The 14,977-nt window shown below is 36.7% G+C and overlaps 1 protein-coding gene across 1 annotated transcript in view; it reads left to right on the forward strand.

The window, feature by feature from the left end:
* LOC123532186 (uncharacterized) overlaps positions 1 to 14,977 on the forward strand; it is a 58,216-nt gene that overhangs the window by 15,868 nt on the left and 27,371 nt on the right. The gene's annotated exons all lie outside the window — the stretch shown is intronic.

Genomic DNA, 14,977 nt, shown 5'->3' on the forward strand with positions numbered 1-14,977 from the left:
AGCAAAGCTTCGCAAGATTTAGGCATAGACACCGACGGTCAAATTGACTCCGAAATAACCCTCCCACAACTTCGTTGGGTTGGGAAGGGGATCGGTGCGGTCAAATACTAAGCAAAGTTCATTTAGATAATGACATCATCTCTGTAAAGAGCTTCAGCACTTTTTTTCAAAATATAAGGCTTAGCGTTCTTTTAGGTATAAAACAAAACATGTAATGATCAAAGTTAATTACCGTATACTTGAGAAAAAAAAAAAGAATTCCAGCGAGCCCATTTCCTCTTCTTTGCAAGCTCTGTTTGTCGATAATACTGCTTGGGGAAGAGATGGTGTACTGTAAATATGTATTTTTGATTGGATATTTCTGCATTATTTTTTATATATTGCGCTTAGGTGTAACGTTTAAAATAGCTAATAGCTGTTTTGATTACAGTAATGGATATATCTTAGATACTATCTTAATTGTACAGCAACTCATTCCCGAGCTGGAGTCACACACAGGAACGCATGTGCGTGCGCACGCATACGCAACACACTACTAACTACAGCACGCACGAACGCATTCGCAATTTTATACAATCATTCTCGCATATACATGCATAGTTCTCAGAATTTTGCTAAGCATTTCTGACGGGCCTAGTATTTTATGTCAGCGTCAAATAGAAAGATAGCAATTATTTTTTTTTTTCTGAAATGAAGTTGAATACACATGTACTCTTAGCAAAAGTTTTGATATTTATTTTAAAGTCAGTTACTACTTTAAGAGATAAACATTCCCTCTCCGTGTCGATTTGATTGAAGACTGTTTGTCTAAGATCATCCACCCCCACTGCTGATTCCTGAGATTCATCCGAAGAAGTTGACAGTTACTTGCGGAGAACAGGTTAGTGCTGGTACAGAATCCAGGAATATTGTTTAGGTCAACTGCCTGCAGGAACATAAGTAAAATACTGTTGAAAATTCGGCACTATACAAATTTAGAAATAAACATTTCTTATATTATATATATAACAGTGTTGGCGAGCATGTGTGCATTACAACGTAAGGCAGACAGTTTTAACTTGGAAAAAAACACAACAAAGTCATCAAGTAAAAATACTGGTTTGTATAATTTGATAGGAGCGTCTTAATCGACTGTCGTTATTCGGAAACAATGTTCCTGCAAATTACAACTCCTTTTCTTCCGGTCCTTCCGTGTGCTGCTGCGTGTATCGTGTGCATTACTACATATACATGTTGCATATATATGTGAAACTTCTCGTTTTTAATAAACTGTGTGGTCACTTACTTCAGCCATCTGAGAAATCGTTTTTCTGTCACACCGTTTAGACCTATTATTAGAATATTAAAGTACTGTAGGAAATTTACAGTATTCTGTTACACTGTATTAACGGAACGCATTTAGCACAGTAACGTCATGGTTTCTACAGTCTTACGCGTCGCGCCATTTAACTATGATTTTCAAAGTTTTTTAGCAAAAAATCCAACGAGAACACATGCCTTTTTTATATGTTAATTTTAAAGAGCGGACACAGAAGCAGACTGTTTAAAAAAATGAAACACTTTGACCGCACGGAAAAGATGTTATAGGACAATATGCATAAATTTGCACGTACAAATTTTATAACGATTTCGGCGTCAGCCAATTTGTTTTTAGAAAAATGACGGTCTTATAATGCACAAAATACATTTAGATTTTGTCAAATACATTGGAACAGACAACTCAATGCGCACTCGAAAAAAAAAATGAAATCGCCAAAATATTAGTGAAACGAGCAATTGACGTGAAAAATCGGGTGCCACCAGGTGGCGCTTTTAACGTAAACGCACAAGTGTAAAATCGAAAAAAATACATACATTCTGAAAATACAGAGTTAGATCTATATTTGAGCCAAATTTCATACTTTTCCGTCAAACTTCTACATTCTGGTCCTAAGGTGTGGATCGACCTTAATATACGCACTATTGTGTGTTTTATATACTGACTAAAGGTTAGGGTTGTGTTTAACATAGGGTTTACTAGTGTATATTCAATGTATGCGTAAACTCAATGCGTGAGATTTAATGCCGACTACAAGTAGGTAGTTGTTTTTTTGCACGCCACAGGCTCTCCTGAATGTTTTCAAATGAAAGTGTCAGATATTGATGTGTAAGTACAAACTAAATGTTTAAATGGATATATCTATTAATATTGAATACTTCTATGACTTTCGACCGAAATAGTGAATTTTTGACAAATGTAAAATAACCAGCTGCATACCATTAAATATATTCACATGGCAGCAAGTCACCAATTAAAATCCTCGGGAAAACAAAGCTGCAGGTCAAGTTCAGTAACACTGTTCATGAGATCGAGTTTCAAGAAGTTTCAAGTCATAAATCAAGCTGGACGAGGAATCTTATGTCATAAATCGGTTGTGCTAATGGGGATATTACGCATCGGAATTTAAGCAATGTGCAGAGTTCATCAGGCTGAACATCTGACTGGGGTTAAAATGCCATTTCAGACAGGTTCAAAGGCATTGTAAAATTGAAAGATTATCAGTTAAAGGCCGACCAAACCAGTTGCTCAACCAACGAGAAAATTAACCTTCCAAATTGGAAAAAAATGTTGAAAACGAGAAAAGACAAAAAAAAAAGATAAATAAACAAAAAAACTGGTCTTCCTGAAAAATGCCGTAAAACAAACTGTTAGTAGAATTTGTAGTCTCATATTGCTAATATCCAGCAATATGTAGACTAAAAAAGAGAAAAAGAGTTATATATAACTTATATATATTTTTCATTGATTATTAAAAGAATCAGTGCTTTTGTTGTATGTATAGTATATTGTAAACAAATCTGATATGCAACACTCATTTACCTTTCTGTACGTCTGTTTCATTTTTAACCATAATTTAAATGTAATTTAATTCACAAGATTTTGGTATTGATTTGATATTTTCAATAACTAATAGTCGAGTTGAGGTGTTTCAAATTCATGATTTATATATAGTCTACTATATCATAATGAGCCGCGCCATGAGAAAACCAACATAGTGGTCAGGATCCATACTGTTCGCTAACGGTTTTCTCTAATTGCAATAGACTTTGAAAGTGAAAAAGCTAGCTTGGATCCTGACCAGACTGTGCAGATGCGCAGACTGGTCTGGATCCATGCTGGTCGCAAACACTATGTTGGTTTCTCATGGTGCAGCTCATATAACAATGTTTTTGTTTTACACATTCCTTCTAATTATTTCACACACTGTCCAGTGTAATTACCAAAGTTGACCACTGCCGTAATCTATAGCCCGCTGCTGAGTGTTTAATGTCCATTTTATTAACTTGGGAGTAATATTAATGACATGCATCGTCTTAGCAATCTAGGACCTGATATATGATGTGGTAAATGCACTTCCGCATTTGACTTTTTATACAAAGACATAACTACTCTATATAATGAACAATCCACTACGCATAATGACATAATGATTATATTATCAAATATCCTCTTCATATAATTTAATAACACACTCTATTATACGGCAGCGCAAGCTTCGTATGAGGATTTGGGGACCGTTTTTTTTTTCTTTTTAAAAAGTATCCGCTTTATATAAAGAAGTACTTACTTTATGTAATGGTATTTGAACGAACTCCATGTAAAGAAATATGTATTATATATAAGGATGAAACCACTTAATATAAAAAGGTTTGCACTTTAAATAATGCCAAATATGCAAGCAGTTCTTTGTTGCATAATAAAATTTCAGTTGCTATTACTATTTTTCTTGTTTTGTTGCTTCTATATAATAAAGTGAATAACGTGTTATTGATATTGTGAACCCAAAAACTGAATTTTCATCCGAGCCGATGCAGTGAGGGTGTCGTTGACATTTTTATCATTTTAGACTAAAAATGGACTTTCTTGAAAATGTCGATTTACTAACTTTTTACCAGTAGGCTTTTGGTAATTCACAAGCGAATTGGCAACAGACATACCATGCTGTTCCCTGGATCTATTTACTTGTTGAAAATATTTGATACTGAAAGAACAAAATATTTGTAATTATATGAATTATTTTATACACATGTGTCTGAAAAATCGGCTTTTCTGGAACATATCGCGAATTGGCAACTGGCTCTCCTGGTGAATTTTCAGACTGTTGAATGCAGTTAAAAGAATAAATACTAACATAAAAGAACAAAAAAAGAGTGTGAATGATTTTTTTATCATTTTCTACCAAAACAATGACTGTCAGTAAAATGTCGAATAACCAACTGCCTACCAGTAGGCAGTTGGTTATTCGCACGCGAATTGTCAACTGGCTCTCCTGAGTGTTTCCAAGACTGACCTATACGTTGGAAGTGTCGGATATTGATACAAAAGAACAAAATATATGTAAAATTGAATTATTTTATTCATATGTGTTTGAAAAAAAAGGATTTTCTGAAACATATCCCGAATTGGCAACTGGCTCTCCTGGTGCATTTTGAGACTTTTGAATGCATTGAAAGGAATAAAAATTAACATTAAAGAACAAAACAAGGATAAGAATGAATTATTTATCATTTTCGACCTACACACAGAGTGTCTGTAAAATGACGAATAACCAACTGCCTACCAGTAGGCAGTTGGTTATTCGCACGCGAATTGGCAACTGGCTTTCCTGAGTGTTTCCAAGACTGACCTATACGTTGACAGTGTCGGATATTGATACGAAAGAACAAAATATATGTAAAACTGAATTATTTTATGCATATGTGTCTGAAAAATCGGTTTTCTGAAACATATCGCGAATTGGCAACTGGCTCTCCTGTGCATTTTGAGACTGTGGATGCATTGAAAGGAATAAATATTAACATTAAAGAACGAAACAAGGACTAGATTGATTTTTTTTATCATTTTCGACCAAAACTATGACTGTCTGTAAAATGTCGAATAACCAACTGCCTACCAGTAGGCAGTTGGTTATTCGCACGCGAACTGGCAACTGGCTCTTCTGAGTGTTTTCAAGACTGACCTTTACGTTGAAAGTGTCGGATATTGATACGAAAGAACAAAATATATGTAAAATTGATAAAATTGAATTATTTTATTCATATTTGTCTGAAAAATCGGCTTTTCTGAAACATATCGTGAATTGGCAACCGGCTCTCCTGGTGAATTTTGAGACTGTTGAATGCATTTAAAAGAATAAATACTAACATAAAAGAACAAAACAAGGGTTAGAATGAATTTTTTTATCATGTTCTACCAAAACAATGACTGTCTGTATAATGTCGAATAACCAACTGCCTACCAGTAGGCAGTTGGTTATTCGCACGCGAATTGGCAACTGGCTCTCCTGAGTGTTTCCAAGAGTGACTTATACGTTGACAGTGTCGGATATTGATATGAAAGAACAAAATATCAGTAAAACTGAATTATTTTATGCATATGTGTCTGAAAAATCGGCTTTTCTGAAACATATCCCGAATTGGCAACTGGCTCCACTGGTGCATTTTGAGACTGTTGAATGCATTTAAAAGAATAAATACTAACATAAAATAAGAAAACAAGGGTTAGAATGATTTTTTTATCATGTTCTACCAAAACAATGGCTTTCTGTAAAATGTCCAATAACCAACTGCCTACCAGTAGCAGTTGGTTATTCCCCACGCGAATTTGGGAACTGGCTCTACTGAGTGTTTCCAAGACTGACCTATACGTTGAAACTGTCGGATATTGATATGAAAGAACAAAATATATGTAAAATTGAATTATTTTAATCAGATGTGTCTGAAAAATCTGCTTTTCTGAAACATATCGCGAATTGGCAACTGGCTCTCCTGGTGCATTTTGAGACTGTTGAATGCATTGAAAGGAATAGATATTATAATTAAAGAACAAAACAAGGGTTAGATTGATTTTCGACCAAATCTATGACTGTCTGTAAAATGACGAATAACCAACTGCCTACCAGTAGGCAGTTGGTTATTCGCACGCGAATTGGCAACTGGCTCTCCTGAGTGTTTCCAAGACTGACCTATACGTTGAAAGGGTCGGATATTGATACGAAAGAACCAGATATATGTAAAATTGAATTATTTTATTCATATGTGTCTGAAAATTTGGCTTTTCTGAAACATATCGCGAATTGGCAACTGGCTCTCCTGGTGCATTTTGAGACTATTGAATGCATTGAAAGGAATAAATATTAACATTAAAAAACGAAACAAGGACTAGATTGATACTTTTTATTATTTTCGACCTAAACAATGACTGTCTGTAAAATGCTGAATAGCCAACTGCCTACCAGTAGGCAGTTGGTTATCATGCCGTGAATTCCCAGTCAAAATTACCACTTTAGATTTTCGCAGTAGAGAACTGTGGCAAGTCTATACCTGCATGTAGTTTTCGTGTGGCTATCAGTGTGTAACATTAACGTATTGCATTGACCGTTAATTGTAGGCTCTAGCATTTATTTTTATCCATCGGTATTTAACAAGTTAGAAGAGTTAAAGACCCACGAATACCTAGTGGTCTACTTTTCCTCCCACATGAACTTTGTGGCAAATAATTCTGGTAATACTGTATCATACAACTATTCTACAAGATGATAGGTGACAAGCTTAGTCCGGTTTTCATAACTTCATCTGCAAACTTACTCAGTCATTCTCTTTCTCAGTATAGTTTTTATAAAAAATAGAATAATTACTATCTTACACTGTATATAGAACAAAGTGTGTCTAAACTCACCTTAATACATGAAGTACCGTGCATACTACTACATTATTTGATAATATATTTAGTAATACATTGTCTTAGCCTATATCTGTTACTGTCAAACTGTAGACACTTGTTATTTCTCATTTCTTCATACAAAATGTATAATTACAATATGGAACAATCTGACTGAAGTACCTGATCTTCTAAACGAATATCCGAGAAGACCCATTCTTAATCGTGTTCTGTATATTTTGATTTCCAGAATTGCTATTTTTATTTTCGCAATTCTATTTCCTTTTTTATTTTAACCAATCAGACGACTTGTTCGAATGTCAAAGATTAAGAAAAATGTGTAGGCTGTCAGGGACTCGAATTCGGGATCAGTCGCTTACAGAGCAAGTGCTACTACCGACAGAGCTAACGCTTTAACCGACAGAGCTAACCGGCTGACACTTTACGTCATAAAAATGTGAACCATCAAAACCCCAGTTTAAATATAGATTTTTTTATTCTTACAAAATGTTGTAAGTAAGTAAAAATGTGTAGGATGTCAGGGACTCGAATTCGGGACCAGTCGCTTACAGATTTTTTATTTTTACAAAATGTTGTAAGTAAGCCATCTGCCTGGCTAACGGAATGGTCGTCAGAACGATGCTATCAATAGCACGTCTTCAGATCCTAAGTATAGCGTAATAGGAGATGTACTTTAGTCAGACAGCATTATGGAAATACAAAAGGTTACAGTTAGTTAGTGGTGTGTCTTAAGGTAACTTGACAATAGCCACTACTGACCTTGACATTTTAAAGGGATAATACAAATATATATAACTCTCAAAGTTAGAATTGAAGCTCAAACAAGAAATGGCACTATTAGTGACAAACGCCCCCGAGGTTTGTCCAAGAATGCTACAGTTCGATGCGCAAAATATGACTAATTTTTCGACAAGAGAAAAAATTTCTCCGAAGGTAACCTTGAGCTTAGAGCTAGGGTCTGGGTCTTGAACATGACACACTAACTCGTCATAGGAAAATTGTGACAAGTAATGTTTGATGATGGCAGAGTTATTGATGGACAAGAAACATAAATGTTAGCTTTTAATCTAAGTTTGACTTTGACTTTGAAACTAGAGATTTTGGACTTGCGTCTGACACGTCATTTAATATAGGGAACGTTTATGCTATGTAATTTTAAAATGTCTTCACCGACGGAATAGGTTGGAACTGACAAGAAACCCACCATGTAAACCGTTAAACCTCTAAATGTGACAGCGAACGTGGAGCTAGTGGTCTGGTTGTTATGCCGACACGTTTTCCTCGTTATCGGGAATATTTTAATGTTTTTCATTTTCATTCCCATATTTTTGTTTCTTTCTTTGATGATTTGTATTTGTATGTATGCCTTTATATAAAACAACAGTAGTATATTATTTGCATGGCTTAAATGCATGCATTTAGTCAATATCATCTTTGATATAATGTAAACTTTTCTGATCTGCCATATCGGCTTATGATACTTCTCTGTTGTGTTGTCACATAGTTCATGAAGGAATCTTAATGTTTACGATAAAAAAATGTCGATGGTGAGTTTTGAACCCACACGGTAAAAGATCTGTTTAACATGGACTGTATGCTTAACCACTGAGCTAATTTGCAATGGGTACAAAATCTTAAAATATTTAGATTGTAACATGATTAATGACAGAGTTACGAATCGGATATGAAACAGACCCTCTTAACCTTTCACTTGACTTCTAAGTGTAAACTTGATCTTGGAGCTAGGGGTCTGGTCTTTCGCGTAACACATTGCCTCCTTATGGTAACATTTATGCCAAGTGTTTTAAAACCCCCTCATGGATAACAGAGTTATATATCGCGACACGTAAAGATCTATTATGATATGACTTCTAAATATGACACGACTTGGAGCAAGGGATCTGGTCTGCGCGTGACACATTGTCTGATTATAGTTACCATTTATGCCAAGATATTTCAAAATCTCTCCATGAATAGCAGAAATATGGATCGACACAAAAATACCCCTGTTTACACCTTGACCTTGAGTAGGGTTCTCATTTTGATAAACATTTATGCTAGTACTTTTAAAACCTCTTGATGAATGGCAAAGTTACGATCCGGACACAAAACAGACTGTTGACTTCTAAGTGTGACCTTGACATTGTAGAAAGGGTCTGAGTGTTACACATGAAAACGTCGTCTACATTAAGGTTAATATATTATGCCAACTATTCAAAATTCCTTCATGGATGACAAAGTTACGATCGGCATTAAAATCAAAGAACATACTGTAGTGTAAAAAAAAGGTTATTTGCTGAAACATCTTTAAATGATGTAAGGATGTTATCAATTAAATAAAATCCTAAAATTATCTAATGTTTTTTTTTTTTTTTTTCTTGAATAGACATTGATATATACTTAATCACTTAATAACAACATAATATATTAGGCCCTAACAAAATCTGAAAAATAGATCCCTCAGAAGCAATGAGGACAAAACAAATAGTAAATATTGCAGACTCGATTTGACTGATAGTTGGTTTAATTTGTACGCAAGTCAGCAGAGTACAGTCATGTATTTAGATAATTTACAACAATGCTTTGCACGGAATGTCATGAATCAGAGGGATAGACTGGCTATATTCATCACTAAAACCCGGCAAACTGTATGAAATCTAAAGTGGTAGGAAGTAGTATAGGGGCCACTTTGGGGGCAAACAATCGGGCGCCATCTTGGATGACCTAGTTACTATAATTAGTAACTCATTTGCATATAAGAATTCATAATAAGTGCGCGTGTGCGGCGACCATTTTGAATTCTAATGACGTATTTATGAAAATGCTTAGGAATGTCTTGTATACATATCTAGGGAGTGTTCGCGCACATCGAGGGTCAGCCCTACAGGTCACAATAGCCTAAATAGTTTTCCCTATATATTCTATATAAAACTGACTTTTTTCGAAGAGCTAACAAACATAGCTAGACCCATTTCAGAGAACAAATCCTTTCCTCATTTTAAAGATTTATGATAAAACTGATATAAAATGAAGAGAAAAGTAGGGGTCATGTATCTTCGAAGAGAGATGTCTCTGGTTACATTACTGTAAACTGACATCAAAATCACACTTCTGTGACCCGGAAGTACTACTCATACAAAAATTGAGCTTGACTTCACCGAATACAACCCGCTCTCCCACGTTTCCTACCAAAATGTCAACAATACATCCACAGTGAAATTTAAACAAAAACTAGCCTCAATTTAGACCTCTGTTAAGTGAAAAATTAGTATTCAAATACTTGACAGCCATTACGCGACTAGACCAGATGGCTCACACGCTGGTTCCTCTTAGTTTAGTTAGGCCCTGAGATAACACGAAAACAAAACTGTACGCATGCGTTATAAAGAACCTCTAGTATAAAAATCATTCGAAAGAAAATGTATAATATAATTACGTACTGCTGACCAGTCATTTAAGCTATACGAGAATACCTATTTATAAAATGAAATTAAAAGACAAACAATTACGCACTCAACGGATGTAAACCCGTCGATATCCCACGCTAAAATGAACCAACGCTCTTTATCCGTTTAGAATACAGATTAATACCGTCGTTTCTAAACATAAAATAGCCAATCAGAAGGCAGGAAAACGAACCAATAAAACGTCTCCAATAAAGTCGTTTTGGCCAATAAAAACGTCGAAATTTTAACCAATCAACGCTCAATATTATTGACGAATGACATCGCGAAGAACGCGCTCGAGACAGATAAATCATTCTTACTTTAGAATTCATACCACAATGAAATCACTCCCTTTTTACATAAGTCTTGCTTTGAAAACGAAGCCCTTCGAAACGTGTATATTAGAACACGCTTTAGTTAGTCAAAGCTTACAGTATGGAAAACTCTGGCCAGTCAAATGTCATCATCAAACGATAAAAAGCAATCATCATATGCACGATTATACTTATCGTTATATTCTCCTTGTCTTTCGCTTTAGCCTTTGCGACTACGTAGACTATGAATTCAAAGTGAATTAAAACCAGACTGCCTGCCACTATATGAAACAGTTCGAGATACAGCAAAACGTTTAAATTACTGTCTGCAACAGAGATAGTGAAATCCTGGCGGATTTGAGACGTTTCATAAATCACACCGCAAGTATCATCGGAATACAACTTTACCTTAAGCAGCGGAAATCCATCCTCCACCACCACCACCACCACACCACCACCACCACCACACCACCACCACCACCTCAACCTCCACCACCACCACCACCACCACACCTCCACCTCCGCCACCACCACCACCACCTTCACCACCACCACCAGTACCACACCACCGCCTCCTCCACCACCACTACCACTTCCACCACCACTACCACATCAACCACCACCACCTCCACCACCACCACCACCTCAACCTCCACCACCACCACACCACCACCACCACCACTTCCTCCACCACCACCACCACCACCACCACACCTTCACCACCACCTCCACCACACCACCACCACCACCACCATATCACCACCACCACCACCACACCACCACCACCACCACCATCACCTCCACCACCACCACACCACCACCACACCTCCACCACCACCACCACCACCACCTTCACCACCACCACTAGTACCACACCATCACCATTACTGACAATAATTCTGACAGCAAAATATGTCTTAAAAGCGTAAGAATGACATTTAAAACTTGTAAGAACACAAAGCAGTGTCTTGTTGTATGAAAAATATTTTTACATCTGCTTCACAAATGAATAAGTGTCCTCTATGTCACCAGTCATTCTCTAGGCGCGACGCCATGCTGAGACATCAACGTAATAAGCATTGGAGTGACGACCACACTGGGAATTATTCACCATCATTACAAATATTGAACACCTCAAGAGAGATGACATTTCAGCATCCATTTTCTATGGTGGTTTCAGGACCTAGTGGTAGCGGAAAAACTGAATGGACAAGAAATCTGTTATCATCAAATCTTGTAAGACCTCAGCCTCAGCGTATCATATGGTGTTTTGGACAATGGCAACCATTGTATGATGAACTTCGGCGTGAAATTCCCGGGATCGAATTTGTACACGGTATTCCAGACTACCTAAATGATTCCCAATATATAAATGTCAATCGAAGGAACCTGCTGGTCTTTGACGACTTGATGATCGGGACCATAGAAAATGGATGTTGAAGCGTGATCTCTCTTGAGATGTCCCATGCTTGTAATGGCGGTGAAAAACTGTCAGTGGCTTCGTCATTTCCGTGGACATAACGTTGATGTCTCCGCATGTTGTCGATCCTAGAGAAAGACTGATGGCAAACAGGACACTGATGCATTTGTGAAATCGATGTAAGTATCTTTTATCAAAAAGACACTGCTTTATTCTGTTTGTCATTCTTACGCTTTCTTGGGGCAGAGGAGAAAGAAGAGGAGGAGGAGGAAGTGGAGGAGGAGGAGGAGGAGGAGTGGTGGAGGAGGAGGAGTGGAGGAGGAGTGGAGGAGGAGGAGGAGGAGGAGTGAAGGAGGAGTGGAGGAGGAGGAGGAGTGAAGGAGGAGGAGGAGTGGAGGAGGAGGAGGAGTGGAAAAGGAGAAGGAGTGGAGGAGGAGGAGGAGGAGTGGAGGAGGAGGAGGAGGAGAGAAGGAGGTGTGGAGAAGGAGGAGGAGGGAGAGGAGGTGGTGTAGGTATATACAGTAACTCGTAACCCCTTCAGTCATGGTTGAATTTACTTTTGACTTATATGCGTGTGATCCCTGTGCGACCAATCAAAATGCGCTGTATCGCTAGCAAATCAAAGCAATGCTATAAGTTATATTAACTAATCAGAACGTTGCTTTGGCTCTATTTATTATACTTCGCCCTGTAAATTCATTCGCTGCCATTTTGGATATGTGATAAAACATTAAAGAACAGTAAACATTCCTTTCTATTATCACATTAAAAACCGTTAGAGGAAATAAATAAACTCAATAACCTAGCTTTTTAATTCCGTTAGTATTTTATAAAGCTATACACTGAATTATAAAACGCGCTCAATAATGGGGGCCAAATGTTAAACTACGCGCTATCGCTTGTCAAAACTCTGCTTCCTGGTTGGTTGTAGGTAGCGAAAGTGTTATATACTCCAGTTCTACAGGTAAATATCATTCGGTTAAAGGATCTCAGGTAAAGCGCACATCACGGTTTATACTGTATGAACGATTAAATTAGGTGCTTGTATTTCATTTTCGTATCGGGTTCATTAAAGACATTTTGCTTTAATCATTTCTATACTTATGTATAACGCGTTAATGCGCTGTTTAAAATCAATAAATATATAGCTTGGAGTAGACGCAAAGCGATACGGGTCTTAACCTGTCAGGTGTATTGGAAAAACGTTACCGCTTGTCAAAATTTCTGCATTCCGATTGGCTGATGGTAGTGATGTGTTATATACTGGAGTTCTACAGGTAATATCATTCGATTAGAGGATCTAGTAAAGCGCACATCACGGTTTATGCTGTATGAACGATTAAATTAGGTGCTTGTATTTCATTTTTGTATCGGGTTTATTAAAGACATTTTGCTTTAATCATTTCTTAATTATGTTGAAGCGTTAACGGCGCTCTTTAAAATCAATATATATAGCGTGGAGTAGACGTAAAGCGATACGGGTCTTAACCTGTCAGGTGTATTGGGAAATGTTACCGCTTGTCAAAATACTGGGATTCCGATTGGCTGTTGGTAGTGAAACGATATTTCTATTCAACCATCTAAAGATTTGATTCATTAGGCGAATTTATCCGGACAGATAAGTTGTATGAACGATTAAATTAGGTATTTCTGTTTCTTTTTCGTTCGGGTAAATTCATGACATTTTGCTATAATCATTTCTATAATTATGTATAAAGCGTTAACGGCGCTGTTTAAATTCAAATATGTGTAGCGTGGAGTAGACGTAAGCGATACGTGTCTCAACCTGTCAGGTGTATTGGAAAAAACGTTACTGCTTGTCAAAATAATGCATTCCGATCGGCTGTTGGTAGTGAAACGATATTTCTATTCATCCATTGATTCATTAGGCGAATTTATCCGGACTGGTAAGTTGTATGAATAATTTAGAATAATTATTTCTATTGTATTTTGTATCGGGTTTATTAAAGAAATTGTAATCATTATATTAATGCGCTCATAAATCGCGCTATGTAAAATTATCGTATTTGTACGTTATAGTACGGATTTAAGCCTGTCAAAATAGTTTATTCTCTGATCAGTATTCAGACTTACCGTTGTCATTTGCAGAAGAGAACGCCTGACCCCGCAAAAATTCGTCTGCGCCGGTGAAAGTGTTAACGGTAAAGTTTTCCATGTCACCCGTATGAATTCCAATGGATGACGGCTGTGCACTCTCTTATATACGATTCGCTTTCTGAATTCGCGATGTCATTCGTTAATAATATTTGAGCGTCGATTGATTAAAATTTCGACGTTTTCATTGGTCAAAAACGACTTTATTGGAGACGTTTTATTGGTTCGTTTCCCTGACTTCTGATTGGCTATTTTATGTTTAGAAACGAAGGTATTAATCTGTATTCTAAAAGTGTTGGTTCATTTTAGCGTGGGATATCGACGGGTTTTACATCCGTTGAGTGCGTAATAGTTTGTCTTTTTATTTCATTTTATAATAGGTATTCTCGTATAGTTTTAATGACTGGTCAGCAGTACGTAATTATATTATACATTTTCTTTCGAATGGGTTTATTACTAGAGTTTCTTTATAACGCACGCGTTATAGCTTTTGTTTTCGTGTTATCTCCCGGCCTAACTAAACTAAAAGGAACCAGCGTGTGAGCCATCTGGTCTAGTCGCGTAATGGCTGTCAAGTATTTGAATAGTAATTTTTCGCTTAACAGAGGTCTAAATTGAGGCTAGTTTTTGTTTAAATTCACTGTGGATGTATTGTTGACATTTTGGTAGGAAACGTGGGAGAGCAGGTTGTATTCGGTGAAGTCAAGCTCAATTTTAGTATGAGTAGTACTTCGGGTCACAGAAGTGTGATTTGATGTCAGTTTACAGTAATGTGACCAGAGAAATCTCTCTTAGTCGATACATGACCCCTACTTTTCTCTTCATTTTATATCAGTTTTATCATAACTCTTTAAAATGAGGTAAGGATTTGTTCTCTGAAATGGGTCTAGCTATGTTTGCTAGCTCTTCGAAAAAAAAGTCAGTTTTATATAGAAGATATAGGGAAAACTATTTAGGCTAT

Source organism: Mercenaria mercenaria, chromosome 11 (genome assembly GCF_021730395.1).
Source record: "Mercenaria mercenaria strain notata chromosome 11, MADL_Memer_1, whole genome shotgun sequence".
Taxonomy (NCBI): domain Eukaryota; kingdom Metazoa; phylum Mollusca; class Bivalvia; order Venerida; family Veneridae; genus Mercenaria; species Mercenaria mercenaria.